A 17096-nucleotide genomic window follows, 5' to 3' on the forward strand; every position below is an offset into this window, starting at 1 on the left:
TTTCCTTGGAATTGGCCATCCAAGTAGCCTCAAAGCCCTTTTGTACAAATTTTTTTTATTTTCTTTGAATGCCTTTTTCACTTGCATATCTTATTTCTTCATTTACTATTCATGCTTCTTTTGTTGTAGGTTACAATGGATACACGATTGAAGTGAGTTGTTTTTTTAATTTATTTACAAATTAAAAATCATGATGCATCCTTAGAACAACTTTGAATATTCATATTCATCATTAAGCTGCTTGGATTGCTCTACTAGTTCACAAATCTAGAATTTCTGGAAATGCCTTGTAGCAAAATAGTAGTAATTTTATGCTATTTTTTAGAACGTGTTAATGGGCTTCATTTGAATTGATTCCACTTGTATTGGGTCATAAAAAAATTCAAGTTAATAAATTTTTTTACCCTATATCATTTTCACTTCATTACGTTAGGCATTTGGTAGGTTAACTAGCTCACTAGTTCTTGACTTTCTAGTTTTTAGAGTAGTAATTTTATGCTATTCTTAGCACTTGTTAACAGGTGTATTTTGGAGTGATTCCACTTGGAATGGAGTTAATACATCCTGCTTAACAAAAAAAAATTCCCACCCCATTTTCATTTGATTTAGTTGGGAATTTGGCAAGTTATCTTGTTCATATAACAAAACAAGACCTTTTGTAGCACTTGTGTAGCATGTGTAAACTTGACCAAATGTGCTCCAAAAGCTTGATTTTTGTCTCGTAGGATTGAATAATGACCCCTGTGCTCTAAATCCATGATTGGGGAATAATAAACACCACTTAAGACTTCCCTTTTTACAAAGTAGATTAGGCTTATTTCTTTGAATTCATGCTCTTAGGATTTCAATTACAAATTGTTTTTCTTGTATAAGATTAGTTTCTTTTCAAAGCATTTTTTCACATTCTGCAATTAGACTAATGATTTGAATTGTTTCAAGTAGAACAAGATTTACATTATGCAAATATAAAAGTACTTTTCATTCATGCAAATGGCATAACCTTTACCTTCTTGAAATTAGGATTAGTGTTTACATTTTAAAAAGTAGCATTTCCATTTCTTGCAAATAGAGAAACATTTCCATTTCTACAATTAGTTTTGGCTTTGATTTCATGAAATTCCTTCCATTACATTAGATCAACGAAATACAGACACATTGTATGCTGCACATATAGTGCTGAAACCTCTTATGTTTGTATGAACGCCTCGTTGATAATTTAAGGTCGTAGCCTTGGGAGTTGCAACATCTTTTTGCAATACTAGGGTTCATCACTATGCGCATGTTCACGTAGAAAAACTTAGTCTAAAAACCATCGATTAAGCCATATACATGGTTAACTAATGACTTGAATGAATTATAAAGCTTGATCAAGGATTCAAGAAACCCTCGATCAAGCCATATCAATGGTTAGACAATGGTTTGATTGAGCTATAAAGTTTGATCATGCTTCAAAGCTCAATCGAGCTATATAGGTCAATCAAGCCATTGAAAAAATAAAGTTTATATGTATATACTAATTATGTTATTTTATATATAGTTATGTTATGTTAACTATAATTATATATAGTTATGTTATAGTTATAACTAACTAATTGTAAGCTAAAACTATATATAGTTAAATATTAACTAGATATAACTATAATAACATATATATTTTTTCCAAGGAAAAATCGTAATTTTATTCATAATGAACAAAATTACATATTGTAAATACTAAAAATAATATGCATAAACCAAAAGATCTTGGTGTCCCAAATCAATAAAAACTCATGAGAGAGTTAACACTAGTCTACTCTTTTCTACCTTTCATTTTTTCCATTTTTCCCTAACAACTAGAGCTGGGTGTGGATGATACAATAGTCATTTGATTTTCCTTTACATTTATTGGTATTTCTTTATTATAATATGAAATTTCTGATACCTGAATTCGTTTTGTACCACTTCTTTTTAAGATGGAATCATCTCAATCTATTGTTGTTGAACTAAGGCATTGGAAGTAATGAATAATTATGCTCGGACTTGTTCTTCTTTGTTGTGTCCTGAGATTTCTGATCATTTATGTTTGTTGTGTTTTCTGGGGTTTTGGCACCCTCTTCTTCTACTTCCTAGGTTTCTGTAAACTGCAAACCTTTTGGCTTTTGAGCTTGTCTCTTTTTTCTTTTGGGGTCTTCTTTAACATGATGACACGCGTTTTGAAGATGACTGGTTTGAAGACAAGTACAGAAAACAAATGTCGTATTCTCATAGTCGATGGGTTGTGGCCACTCCATATTGTTGTGAAACAACGAAATTCTATAAGGTAAACCTTTACCAAGATTTACCTCCACACAGATTCCAGCAAAAGTGAAAATTCCTTTTGAGATTCAATCTGCTTCCACCTTTAAGATTTTTCCAGAAGAATTCTCTATTCCTTCTAATAATTTGTGATGCCAAAAATGTAATGGTAGATTATGTAACCTGACCCACACTAGAATTTTGGATACCACCATGGTGTTTGCATCAAAACCCGGAAACCAAGGTATCATGAATAGACCCACATTTCCCTAAACCCATGGTGCCTTGTTTAATACATAATCCATATCTTTTGTTGTATTAAACTTTACAATAAAAAAACCCTAGAACATATATGAATATCATAGTTTTCTGTCCAAGTAGAGAAAATCCATTGATGTAGAGCCTCTGATTTGGGCCATAATCCATTAAATCTGGATATAAATACTCTTGCATGGAAATCATCATAAAGCTCATTTACCTCAAGCAAATTGACTATCAAAGCTGGAACCCGGGTCATCTACTCCATAATATAGGGGCCAGGAGGATTGGGAGTGTAATGTCCCTTACTAAATAATTTTGGAACGGGATTTAATTTTGTATTATGGGTCCAATTTTGGAGTTAGTGGACCCCATTCGATGCTATTAGGAGATTAGACTAGGAGAAGATATTTTGTTTTAAAGTTAAGTTACACATGGAGGCCACCCTCATTAGGGAATTTCACACTCCTTAGTTCGATATGCATAGAGAGGTAGATAACTTTTGCATGGCGTTGGTTAAGTGGGGCCCATGCTGGAGGATGAAATGGAGGAAAATTACCCGACAAAAACTATATAAGGAGGGAAACTCTCTCTTCTCAAATCATTCATGAGTGTATATCTATTCCTTCATTTATTCAAGAGGACATTCTTGTTTTGTTTCAAGCAATATCATTTCCTTCCAAGTGGTGCTTATTTTTGGAGAACGCAGGGAGAGAGGAAGTTGAGTTGTTTGTGGAGTTGAGTAGGAGAGTGTTGTTGTGGTATTTTTTGGAAGAGAGGCTAAAGAGGATTTCCAGCCTTTGGGGTAGTTTGGGGCTGATTGGAGTTCAAGTTTGGCAGTGTGATTTTTGTACTTCCTGGGCCAATGCAGAAGCAGTGTGTGGGAACTCATCTAGTGGGTAGAGTATCAATCCTTGGGGCTGAGATTTACCGTGGAGGTTAGAGGATATATTTTAAGTGTGTTTGCTTCCATTTTAGAGCTTGGCGGAGGAATTTGTGGCCATTTCTTGTAGGTCATTTTGATGTCACTGCTTGGAGGGCGTAGGCCGTAGAGGAGTTTGAAATTGGGTGGTTGGATATAAGCCAAACCCTTTCTGGGTTTTTGCCAAGGAGTTTGTGGCTGAAATTTCAAAATTTTATGAGCACCAAATGCAGGGTTTCTTGTAGCACATTCCTAGCTAGCAGTTGTCGTAGCTTGGAGACAACACAAAACTTTAGAGTAGTTGCTTCCTAGCATTTGGGATTACTGTCAACACCTGGGTTATTTCTAGCTTTCCCTTGAGGCAAGCCCATGTGATCTTTCCATACTATTGTACATTGCTCCATTACTAAATAAAATGTATCAGTTGATTCCCATTTCCGTTGTGTATTGAGTATTTGCTGATAGTTTAACTTTTCTTTGAAATAATCAAATTGGTTTCTATGTATAATTGTTTGTTTAAGTTTGGAACATTGCAGTGGTATTAGAGCTTAGATTCTGGCTCAGCCATGGGGAAAATTTTCTATTAGTGAAGAATACCGACAGAATATCACTTACAGAGCACAGAAGTACCAGAGCAAAGAAAGGGAGTTAAAGATTACCCCAGCCACGTAGGATAATGGGAAGGTTGCAGTAGTAGAAGATATGGGTAAGCCAAAGACTAAGGAGGAGACACCTTTTGATAGTCTCTTGAAGGCTTTGAATGATTTGACAAAGGGGCGGAAGGACATCGATGTTGGACGAGATCAAAAGCAGAACCGAGTGAAGCACTCACCAGGTTTTCGTAGTTGGAGAGACTTCTGTGGCCTCTCAACAGTCCAATCATCCTTCTTTCATTACACAGTTTCCATCCTCGGGTGAGCCAACTTGAGCTACTTTACCCTCTTTTATACCTTTAGCACAGGAAGAGACTTGTGGGGGTGAGGGTTCATCTTTTATGGGGCAACATTTTTGAGAATGGAAATCCATGGGGGCAGAATTCAAAGAAGCTATGACCTTTAGAGAAATTTTCAAACTCAAGTAGAACCAAAAGGGGAAAGGCTATGGTACTCAGAACTATGAGCTACATCGTTCTATTGGGAAAATGTATTCCCCTACATATGATGGCACTTCCAAGTGCACAACACATGCTTGGGTGGAGAAGCTGGACACGTTCTTCCAGTTGAATCGAATGACAGAAGTAGAAGCCATCAAGATGGCCACATTGTACCTGGAGGGGGAAGCACATGATTGTTGGTTTCATGGTTTGTCCACTCTAGGACATGCCAGCATGACCTCCTATGAGGAGTTCACACGGAGAGTAGTGGAGCACTTTGATCGGAAGGATCCAGAGGCTCACTTTAGGGAATTGACCCAACTCAGGTAGATAGGGCATCGAGAGCATTATATCTCAGAGTTTTTGTGGGTTTCCATCATGGTGCCTGATTTTTCAGATACAAGGAGAGTATACACATTTTTGGAGGGATTTATGGAGCCATTGCAAGGACTGGTGATGTCTCGCAAACCATCAACTCTTCTGGAGGCAGTATCTTGTACTCAGGACTTGCAAGGGGCCATTCCCAAGGCTCGAGCTACATTTCCTACACACACTCCCTACCCACAGAAGGGAAGTGACACTCCTGCTTCTATAGAGGAGAGAGAAACCCAAGGGCAAGGCCCATTGGATGATTAGACAAGGAGAGACCTTAGGAAGAAGAAGCTATGCTTTACATGCCATGAGCCTTGGGCACCTGGTCATCAGTGCACAACAGGTAGAGCCCATTACATTGAAGTCTTCTCAGATAATGATTAGGAAGATGAGGAGGAGTTGGAGTTTGGTGGTAGGGATAGCGAGGAGAAAATAAGGAAAGGAAAACCACCACCACCACATCATGGAGGAGTTTCCTTCACACCAACAAGGGTAGTCCTAGATTCCTTGTGTGGGATTCCCAAATTCTTGACCTTGAGGATCAGAGGTACAGTACTGGGGCAGTGTGTCTTAGTCTTGGTAGATAGTGCAGCCACCCACAATTTTATTGATGCTCTGATGGTCTAGATGAGGGGCATCTTTCAGTCCTAATACCAGGGGACAAGACTATGCAGTGTATTTGAGATGTTTCTACTCTGACAGTGACTGTGGGGAACTATTCGATGACAAACCAGTTTTTCATGGAGGATGTACTAGACGCCAATGTGGTGCTTGGAGTCCAATGGTTGTATTCCCTTGGTTGTATTACCACCAATTCAAAAAAATTGGTGATGGAGTTTATGGGGCTAGATGGCAAGCCGGTGGTTCTTAGGGGCATGCATTCATACTGCCATGAGAAAGTTTCGGCTCATCGGATGGAGGTTGATTTGAGGCATGGAGACATAACATGGATAATAGAGCTAAGGATTTCAGAGGTTGGGGGGAAGACCACACCACCACATCTGGACATACAGGTGGTACTTGATAAATATCTGGTAGTTTTTGTAGATATATCGTCGAGGCAACAACTTGATAGAGGATTTGAGCACGCTATAGAGTTGGATCCGGGTGTAAAGGCAATCATCACCACACCCTATAGGCATCCTAAATCCTATAAGGATGAGATCGAGAGAGCCATCAAGGAGTTGTTGGCATTGGGTCACATAAGGCCGAGTTCTATTCCATCTGCTTCCTCAGTTGTGTTGGTGAAGAAGAAGGATGGGACTCTTCACATGTGTATTGACTACAAGGCCGTCAACAAGAAGACATTGAAAAATAGGCATCCCATTCTGTGCATTGATGAGTTGATGGACGAGCTTAGATGGGCCAAATACTTCTCTAAGATAGATCTTTGATCAGGGTATCATCAAATTCGGGTGAGGCAGCAGGACATTCCGAGGAAGGCCTTTAGATGTCATTATGGGAATTTCGAGTTCCTGGTCATGCCCTTTGGGTTGACCAATGCACTAGCTAGTTTTTAGTCATGTATGAACCATGTGTTTTGAGGCCAGCTAAGGAGGTTTGTACTGGTATTCTTTGATGACATCTTGATCTACAGCAAGACATAGGAGGAGCACCTTCAACACTTGGACACAGTCTTGCATATATTGGAGATGCTTTATTCGGGACACATCATCGGTGCAGAGGGAGTCAAGGTGCATGACGAGAATATTCTGGCCATTCGAGATTGGACGAAGACCGAGGTTGTGATAGCATAAATTTAACATAACTATAACTATATAACTAACTAGTGAAGCTGTAAACTTTAAGCTCACCGCTAATCAAAGCAACTAAAAGGAAGAAAATAAAATTTAACCAGAAACCGCCAAATAATCTATCAAGATATTTAAGATCTCCCTTACAATGCCAAGTGCCTTCTATACTCCCCGAAACCCATGCTTTTGCCACTCAAGGAAGGCAAAGTACTTCCATTGAGCTTCATATTTCAGTATTTAACCAAAACCTAATCCCTAAATATATCGACTTCTTCAATATTATTCACGCACTACGCACGTAACAATGACAGCCAACGGTTCGCCCTCATTACCTGTTGGAGAATAAACAGGCTTCATTCTTTAAAGCGAATCGGTTGGAGGCATCAAATGAACTGCACAGTAAAACCATTAATCCAAAACAGACCACAAATACAAATAAATAGAGCCCGCAAATGCAGTACTGCCCAAATTTTACATGCCTCAGGTCACATCTGAAAGAGTGGTAGCGTTTCGCATAGAAGGGAGCCCCACCGCCTGTCCACCAGTTTAGTTGATATTTCATTCACAGAAAGCTTTATAAGGCTGAGAATCTATAGGAATTTAACACTCTCATTTATTTTCTACGTAAACTTGCCCGACTAATAACTTCTACCCACTATCACAGACAGCTATATCGTCATCCTGTACTTTCGCGGTCAGCTATATATAGTTTTCCTGTCGAGATAGAGGGTGTCTTATAATACATCGAAACTTACACAATCTTTCCCCTGACCCAACCAAACTCCTTGAAAAAATAAAGTTATCTATCATTTCTAGCGAGAAGCAGCCATCGTTGTAATGTCGCGAAGCAACTGCCTAACATGTGTACTATATTTGTTTGCAGTTTCGCTTTCAAGAAAATCTGCAAAAACATTAATCTCTCTTTGTTTCAGCTTTCTACGACCGCTTTTCAGAAGTTCTGCGGTAATAATTAAACCGAATCGAACATGAGATGATTTGAATTTGACCCCTGCCACAACGAGTTCCACCATTCCAACAATATCTTTGACTATGTCCAATTCTTCAAGCCTTTTCTTTTGCTTCACATACTTATAAACTTCAGATTCTTCTGCCTTCACTAAAGCTTCAATTAATTCCAGCCCTCGGTTAAGTGCTTTACCAATACAATGTGCCCCTCCCTGTGGGGAAGAAAGTAGATGTTGTTGATAACGGGAAATGCAGAGTATTACAACTTTCACAACAACGTCGACGTAGTTGTCAAAATGGAGCAAAGTGAGCCTCCTCCACATCCACGTCGCTTTCAGAATCGCCGTCCCATTGTAGAGATCTTCATTTATGATTTTATCCCTCGAATTGTGGCGCCCTAACAATTTGAGAGTAATCTGGATGACACAAGGAACTATGGTTCTTCCCTCGTTTATAAGAGGATAATTGATATTGTGATAAAACATCTGATAGTAAATTTTTAGGACCATGCTCTGGATTTTCAAATACTTGGATTTTCCAAGATAAGACAGAATATGTACAAACGCCAATATAGAGTTTTCAGGTATTGTCTCCAAATCCCTCAATCTGAAGCCCACGATATCGACTATCCTTGCCACTTCTCGGCACACTTCCTTCGTTTCTTCACTTAATGAGTAGGAACACTGTAGCTGTGTATCGACCACCATGAACAAGTATTGGTATCCCTGGATTGACGAAAAAAATTCCCTGTTAGATTCCCCGTACTCACAATAAAGACGGATCAGGTTGAGCTTCTGCCACAGGGCCTTCCAATCAGCTTCTTCCTTGTTTTCGTTTTCCTTCTGAGAAATATAACGATAACAGTAAACCAAATCCTTCAGCAGACGTGTCATTTCAGTCTGGTTTAAGAGTTTAGTATAATCGGGAATTACCTGAAGCCCTGGGATTCTGTTTTTGTTGATGTATCGCTTCATTTCCTGTCTCAACTCAGTCTGGGGGATGACATTGTTGATGTTGAAGGGGTGGCGGGTATATGGGTTGATGGCATCGTGTTTCGTCACCCAAATTGTCTCAAGTGTCCTACGGTTGTATAGCAGCTGAGCAGGATCTTCCGCAAGCGGGAGTCGAATGGGATCGTAAGCAAATTCTTGGAACACCACATCCAAATATTCTTCCGGAACACCATCTGAAGCCATTTTTGGATCGACTGACGGAGATATTTTCACTAGATGGATATGCATGCGGATCATGAGTAGTTTTGATTGACGGGTTTCTTATATTATAAGTAGTATAAGTCCCACTTAATTAATTTTGTCGGCCTCACGTGTGATTTGTGCTAAACGCCGATGTGTCTTTTATGTTAAACGGTTTTACATACGGAATTGTCTTGTTTTTAGTAGGATGAGATTTCAACAAAATATTGACTAATATATTTTGATAATTAATTTATTTGAGAGTGTTTAAATCAGGTTGATGGAGATTTTTCGCTGGTATTGGCGTTGAACCAATTTGGGGATACATCTTTATGGAGTTGTTTTCCTACATGGCATTGGATTGTGTGATTTGGAGTTTTATTCGGTAGCCTCACTTTTCTTTCGTTGAATAATTGTGCTCATTGATCTAGTTGTCTTCTCATATATGTTTGTCTAGTTGATCACTCCTTGATTGTATATTTAATGGCTATGGAGCATGCTATCTCATTATGATATCCTTTTCATAGATATGTTTATCGTTTTTGTGCTACATCTTATTCTTAGATGCTAATTATATCCCCACAAGAAGTTAGATGAGGGTGTTTGCAAGTAGATGTTTACACTTTGGGGTTTTTACTAACTTTTGCATGATGATAATGTATTATTAGTGTTAATAGGAGGGGTGTTTTAGATGGTCCTCTTATATTGGATGTGTGGTGGGGACATTCTTGATGATTCGATGCTTTAGCATTTTTACTATCCTCTTCTCTTATGATCTTGATATGGTTAGATGATATGTATTGTGGTACCCCACTTTTCCTTGGTGGGATTTCCCTAGATGACACAACTTGACATTGTAACATTTACTAGCATTGCATAGGTGGAAATGTGTTTGATGATGTTAAGATTGTTGTGGATATAGTTGTTACTAAGTTGGAGTTACATGGGGGGTACTACATGCATCTTTGATGGTGAAGCCTCTCCTTATGGTTTAATGAGGTTTTACTATGTTATAGTCCTTTGGTAGTCTGCCCTAAGTTTAAACCTATGTGGAGCTTCTATTTTATCATTATGTTGTTATCATGATGGGTTTGCTTAGGATATATAATTTGTTTCCATGGTACACCACTTATTGGAAACACCTCCCACACTCACCCCTGCACCATACAACTCATTGACATATGTGTTCATGTTGATTTAATTGGTTGGTGATAATTGGGTGGTTTGATTATGATTTTATTGAGCATTAAATTTTTTGCACACATGTTGAGGTTAACCATTCAATTGTTTAATTAATGTATTTTATTATCTTCAAGATTAATAGCTTAAAGACCTCACTTCGTAGTTGTTGACACTTGAAAGTGTTATCTGAAGTTTATTTGAGCTTTTATGATGGGGTGCTCCTCTTTTGGACATAATTTCCAATGATGACATGATTTTTTATTGTTAGAGAGGTTGGTGCACTTCTTTAAGGTAAACTTTCTCTTGTTTACATGGTTTCGGCATGGGAATTAATTTCTTCTAACCACCTTTGGCACTTCTTCCTAGGGTGCACTTCACAAGTAGATATTATTTTATTGTTGGGTGGTTAACATAGTCACATTGTGGAATTTTCTCACTTGCACCTCCCTAAGTGCTCTATCATCTTTATTGCATGCATATTTAATCCATAAGCTGTCACAAATATTCTACTAGATATTCATCAAAAAAGATCTACTAAAATATGTTAGAAAATCCCAAAATCGAAAGTCTAAGGGTTAATTTCTCCTTATATTTATGTATCTATTAATTACTATTTATTGCATATGCCTCGAAATTCTAAATATGCAAAAAATTGAGAACAATCACTGACAAACCACAACAATACAAAATATAACCTAGAAAATCATTTCAAGAGGAAATTCATCTAGAAGTTGTGGTCGATTTTATCTCTCTTTCACTTTATAGAAATGGATGCAAGTACAAAGGAGTAAGACCTATGGCTCATGGGTTACTATGGTATACAAACCCTATTTTTTTACTCTCTCCATATGCACTCTTAGCTACTCTACTCATCTATGGAATAAAATGCACTCGAATGGAATGGAACCCCTTTTCCCCCTAGTGACTCGGTTATAACACAACTTGATGGCTTACTAGTGGTTAAGTTTGAATCCTTCAATTCTTAACTACAGTTATAATATTGACTCCTCTAGAGTATTTTCCATCATGATCATGTGGCTAGGTATAGTTTCATGAATAATGGAAGTGACATGCCATCCTCTTGAATCATGGAGGTAAAAATAGGAAGGTCAAATTTTGGGTGACATAAATTTTGCATACAAACTATAAGAAAGGAAATTCTTGCATCATTGATAAGGTATATGTGTTTAGAATAGTGCTAGGGGGAGTGTACTTAAGAAATAAAATGTTCCCCTAGAAAATGTTGTTTTATGCCTCAAGTTGCTTCTAGAAGGTTTCAAACCCTAATTTTCCAAACTTGGACCTATCAATAAAAATGGTTGTGTGAATTGAGTTATCCACTTTTTCAACTCTGAAAGGATTTAGATGGATCAGAAATAATAAAGTGATCCAATACAGATGATACCTCCCTATTTTTGGAGGCTTTTGGTCCCAAACATGTTTTACTGAATGAGGTAAGGAAATTTCTCCTCCATCTTCTCTTAGGTGTATCATTTAGCTTTTCATAGAAGTTTTCCTTTCAACACAATTGGTGAAGCTCATGCTTTCAGTCTCTTGTAGTTCTAGACCTCCTTTCCAAAATGATATCCTTTGTCAACTCTACTTGAGCATCTCATATCTCCTCTAAATGAGGTAGGATATATTCCTCTTCCCGATCTAGCATGGAAGGATCATAGAGTTTCAAGTTCTTTAAATTAATCATTGAGTAAATGCACATGCATGTGGATAGACTAAGTCTATAGGAATTCTCTTCAACCTTTTCTAGTATCTCAAAGAGACCATATCGCCGAGGCTTGATTTTCTTACTAGGACACTATAGTCATTCCTTGTTCAATTGTAACCTTATTGTTTCTCCCAACTTGAATGGCTTATTTGTTTTGTGGTGATAATTTCTGACCTTGTATTTTTCTAATGGCTTCAACAATGTGTCTTGTACTTGTATACATATTTTCCCGGTCTTCCCTTTAGGCATTCCCTATAAGATCCTTCCTCACTCCTTCTTGCTACCCATATGTAACATCATGTTAGGTCCCTATAATACTAGTGATTCCCCCATTATTATTGTCATTGTAGCCCTTATTGTTATTGTTGTGACCCTATTGTCCCCAATTGTTATTAGTGTGCCCCATAGAAGCCCATTATTGTTATTGTTGTGCACTTATATTATTATTGTTATGTGGACTCTAATTATATTATGACCCCTTAGAAATGAGGTTTTGTCATTTGTATCATCCGAGAATTGTTCACTCGTGTAATGTAAAGGAGGTTTCCCCCTTGAAGAGGTTGTTTTTGAAGTCATTTCTCTATCTTTTCTTCTATTTTGTGAGCTCGTTGCATAACAATTGGTATCAGAGCTTTGGATTTTAGGGTTCTGCTACTCCAAACAGGTCATCGTGGAATCTTCACTATAAATTGTTTTCTCTGACGTTTCAGAAGTTTAAATTAAAACCCATTTGAGCCAAAATCTCGATGAACCTTGGGTTTGAATTTTAGATCTTCTCTCCCTATATGTTCGGAGATAAGATCCAAGGAAGTTAGGGTTGTTGCAGGCTCCCGAATTATATATCAAATAGGTGACCTAGGGAGAATCGTCATAACTTTCTCTCTAAGCATCAGATTGAAATTTCGTAAAAAGTTATAGAACGAGGACGACTTGTAGCTTTCTGTGTATCAGGGTCAGGGCCTAATATCTAAACAATGACACGTGGAACTTCATACAAGTTCGCTCTAATGAACTAGTCTATAATAAGGTCATCATGGAAGATTTGACATAACGCTTTCTTGGAGAATCTAATCTTGATCAGAATTGTGGGGTTGGAAAAAGGAATTAGAGGGTTACCGCAGGACACAATTTTAGATCTTGGAGATCTGTAATTATAGATAAATAACAGATTCAATATCGAGCTCCTATAAAGTAAAAAGAAAAATTGTGTAGTTTTTTTTTGCATAAGTTTGGTTGAAAAAATAGTTTGAATGAATTCAAAGGGCATAGTGAAGCATTATTATCATTAATTGATGCCTAGAAGAAACAAAATGGAAACACCTAGTAAGCAATCTGAAAGCTCTAGCATGACTCATGAAGAAGAGGAAGAAATGAAACATGATATATCAAAATTACAAGACCAAGTGCAATGAAATTCACTCTCACAAAAAGTAATAGAAGATAAGATGGATGGTTTAAAGAAAGGCATGGAAGCTAAGATGGATGCCATGGAAGCTAGGATGGATGGTTTAAAGAAATGTGTGGATTCTAAGATGGATGGTTTAAAGAAAGGCAGGGAAGTTAAGATGAATGACGTGGAAGCTAAGATGGATGGTATAGAAGAAAAATTTAAAGGCAACATGGAAGATTTGAAGATAGATTTGACAAAGTTGCTATAAGAAATACTTACTAATGGTGAAAGGGTAGTAAATGAAACTCATGATGAGAACAAAAGAAATGTTAATCATGATTTCATAGACTCTATGATCCAAAATATTTTTCTTATAGATGTGTTAAAGAATTACATGCATAAATTGTAACTTAACATATAAAACTTAATATGCACATGAGAGAAGAGGAGAAACACATAAAGCATGAATGAAGACAACAAGACTTGATAATAGAGTTCGTCCGACTTGGACTATATATTTGGGCCCTGCTCGATCAATGGGTAGACCTTCATTCATTAAGTGGCATGAGAAAGAAGAGTACAAGCATCAGTTACAAAAAAGGAGTTTTATACCTCCATACTGAAAAATGGCCAAAAAATGCAGAACTCTGATGGAGAAATGCACAACTCCATTGCATTCGTGGCATCGATAAGTGTTGAAACCATATAAAATTTGTTAAATTTTGACAAAGTGAAAATTCGGCCCTTTTGCAAAATCCTACCTCGAACTGCGTGCATTGCCTCCTCTCCCTGGGTGCACTGACAAACTACATTTTAGTATAAAATCGGTGGTGGATTCTTCAAGGAAATATTTGTAGGGAAGTTGGTGGAAGGTCCATTAATATGGAGGAGGTCGGGAGGTCAAACCCCGCCTCCTCCTTTTTACGTACATTGCAAACAATTTTTTAAAGAAAAGAAGTTAATGGTTGGGTCAGACCCATCTTGGGCAGCCTACCCACTGTACCCATATCCGTGTTGGCTGTTGAAATAAATCGTTCGTTGTAGGTTGGGTCCGTGCCTCAAGGGTCGGCCCACCACCCAACTCCCTCCTTTTAACATATAGTGGTTATGGGTTGTGGCTTCATGGTGTGGGGTGGCGAGGTCATGGCCGCCCACCCCGGTTTTGTTTACACCGTTCCGTGGGAGGGGCGAGGGGTGGTGGCCCGCCCCTACACTAATAATATATGTGGTATGGGTTGGGGTGGCAGGGTTGGTGGCTTGCCACCCTTTTTTTAATATTTTTTTTGTTATATAAAACAATATGCCCATTTTGAAAATTTCGATTTTGAATCGAAGGAGTCATTTTAATGAGGCCACAATTTTGCCCAAAATCTGGCCAGAGTTGGCCGGGTCCGCCGGAAAAGGCCAAATTGTGTCTTTGTTAAGCCTACCAAGTCACCAAAATTCAACCCAACCTTGACTGCTTTTATCTCCCTCATCTAGACTTGGATTGGAGTGTCGTTCACACCGTTGGAATCATGGCAACGAGCACTTCGATTTGATGTCAAGTTCATTGTCTTTCCATCACTTTGAATTTTGAGCTTTTTCCATGCCACTATGTCTGGAGATCCACCTGGATTTTGTGCCAGAGTTGGCCGGATTCCATCCACCGAAAAAGGCCAAATTGTGTCTTTGTTAAGCCTAGCCAGTCACCAAAATTCAACCCAACCTTGACTGCTTCTATCTCCTTCATCTAGACTCGGATTGGAGTGTCGTTCACACTGTTGGAATCATGGCAACGAGCTCTTCGATCTGATTTCAAGTTCATTGTCTTTCCATCACTTTGAATTTTCAGCTTTTTCCATGCCACTATGTCTGGAGATCCACCTCGATCAGTCCTCCCCATTGAGGAGCTTTTGGACTGCCAAAATCTTTATCAGTCAATTGGCAAGTGAGGAAATTGTTCCCCCACTCTTTCTTTTTCCAGCCATTTTGCCTTGCTAGGGTGCATCCCCTTGAAACCAACTAGAAGGTATTCCACATCTCATCGTCGTAAAGTCTTGATTCTTCTGTAAAGGATGATGTATTCAGGTAACTCATCGAGATACTCTGGTGCAAAGTCATCAACTGTAGGAATTGTGCCCACCTCCTCGATGTCCATAATCAATGGTGGTTCATACAAATTTAAGTTCTCCACATTCACTACATACTACATTTGCATATATATCAGAAAATCGAGACGGAAGACACTGTTTCCAATCTTCTCCAAAATGGTGAATGGACCATAATGGATTGGTCACAACTTCTTCCCTTCTCCCTTCATCCTATCATTGCTGATATGGAACCACACTATGTCGCCCACTTGAAATTGATTCGACTCGGTGTTTGTCATGTCGAGCCTTGTACTGGTCTTGAATTTTCTCCAACTGATCCTGTACTTCTTGGTGAATCAACTGGATCACTGAATGAACTATTGCGCTTTGTCCCTGTCATCACGTCTATTGGAGTCATCTTCCCTTCCAAAGACCATATCAAAAGGGTCTTTTGGAAGGTAGCCAAAACGTAGAATTTTTCCTACAAATCAGCTAGCTTTGATATCATGTAGAACTTTTTCTATAAATCAGCTAGTTCTGATACCATGTAGAAATTTCCCACCTATAGATCAACCTGGTAATGCAATGTACTAAAGTAAAACATTTGATCTACTTCTACAAACAATTTAGCGGAAGCTTAATCAACCATGAGCAACATCAATAAGAACACATATAACTGATAAGAAGGAATCAATCACACATAACACAAAAGAATTTACCCGGGGAAAGCACCTGCCTAAAACCCCATCTCTGTATTATCATACAAGTGGAAATATAGTCCGAATTACACAAAGCCTTAGCTCGGAAGCTATCCAGCTCTCAGTACAATCCCTCTGCTGCTCATAGACAGTCAAAGGCTTCTCACAAACCTTCTCCTCTGCCCTCCAAGCCTCTTATTTCCTTGTGCAGTTTCCTTGGGGTCCAGTGCTACCACCTGTGTGAATTGGCCTCTTCACACACTCACTAACCTATGATCTAACTACACAAACTTGAAGGAGATAAATCCTCATCATGGATGAGCTTCATTTATAGGAAAAATATTCATCCAACTGATAGTACACTGTCCCTTATCTGATCTCAACTGGGTCTCTGTCTGAACTACCATGCATCAATTATCCATAAGAGAATACTCAGTTATCTAAAAATAACAGTTGTCACATGCATGCAAGCATTAACAAACTGTATCTCATTAATTTAACAACATGTTAAATTAATCTAACTGAACTTGACTAAGTTAAACTAAGTCAATTGATCCTCTCAATATAGAACTCATCCTTAATTCCTCAATTAGTGGAAAAAATCAAGGACACATTCCCCAATCAATGGAGAAATTATTGCATGTTCTCACAAAGACTTCAAGTTTGATTTTCCTTAACTAATTAACTCATGGAGAATTAATTAATTAATATTCAAACTGATGGTAAGACCAAATTCGAACTTTACTTCCTATTTTAGACCAAGGACTGTCTAAAAATAGGAAACCAACTTGAAATAGTAAAAATAGAACTTCTATTTTTAGCACTTCCATTTTTTATTCCATGTTGCCCAATCCAACACTGATGCCCAAACTGCAATTGTAGCAGTGCTATTTTTATCACTTCTATTTTTAGCAATTTCTTGTTGCCAATTTTCAACACTCCCTCTCAACAAGAAAGGCTTCCTCTCGAACCTGATCCTGTACCTCTGGAATGTTCTACATGCAACACATCTACCAAGTGTGGTTGCTCCAACAACTCTCGGAACAAAAGAAAACTCTCAATTGACCTCTCTGTTGGGCTAGAAACATACTCTGATTCTGAAGCTCTACCTGCTGCTGACAAGTGCTCCCTCTCTGAACTCTGCGCTACTACAACATCTCCATGCATCTCACATCGTTGCACCCTTCTCTGTGCTACCC

This window comes from Pinus tabuliformis, chromosome 7, assembly GCF_031772625.1.
Source record: "Pinus tabuliformis cultivar Carrire ecotype Pingquan chromosome 7, CPIR1, whole genome shotgun sequence".
NCBI lineage: Eukaryota > Viridiplantae > Streptophyta > Pinopsida > Pinales > Pinaceae > Pinus > Pinus tabuliformis.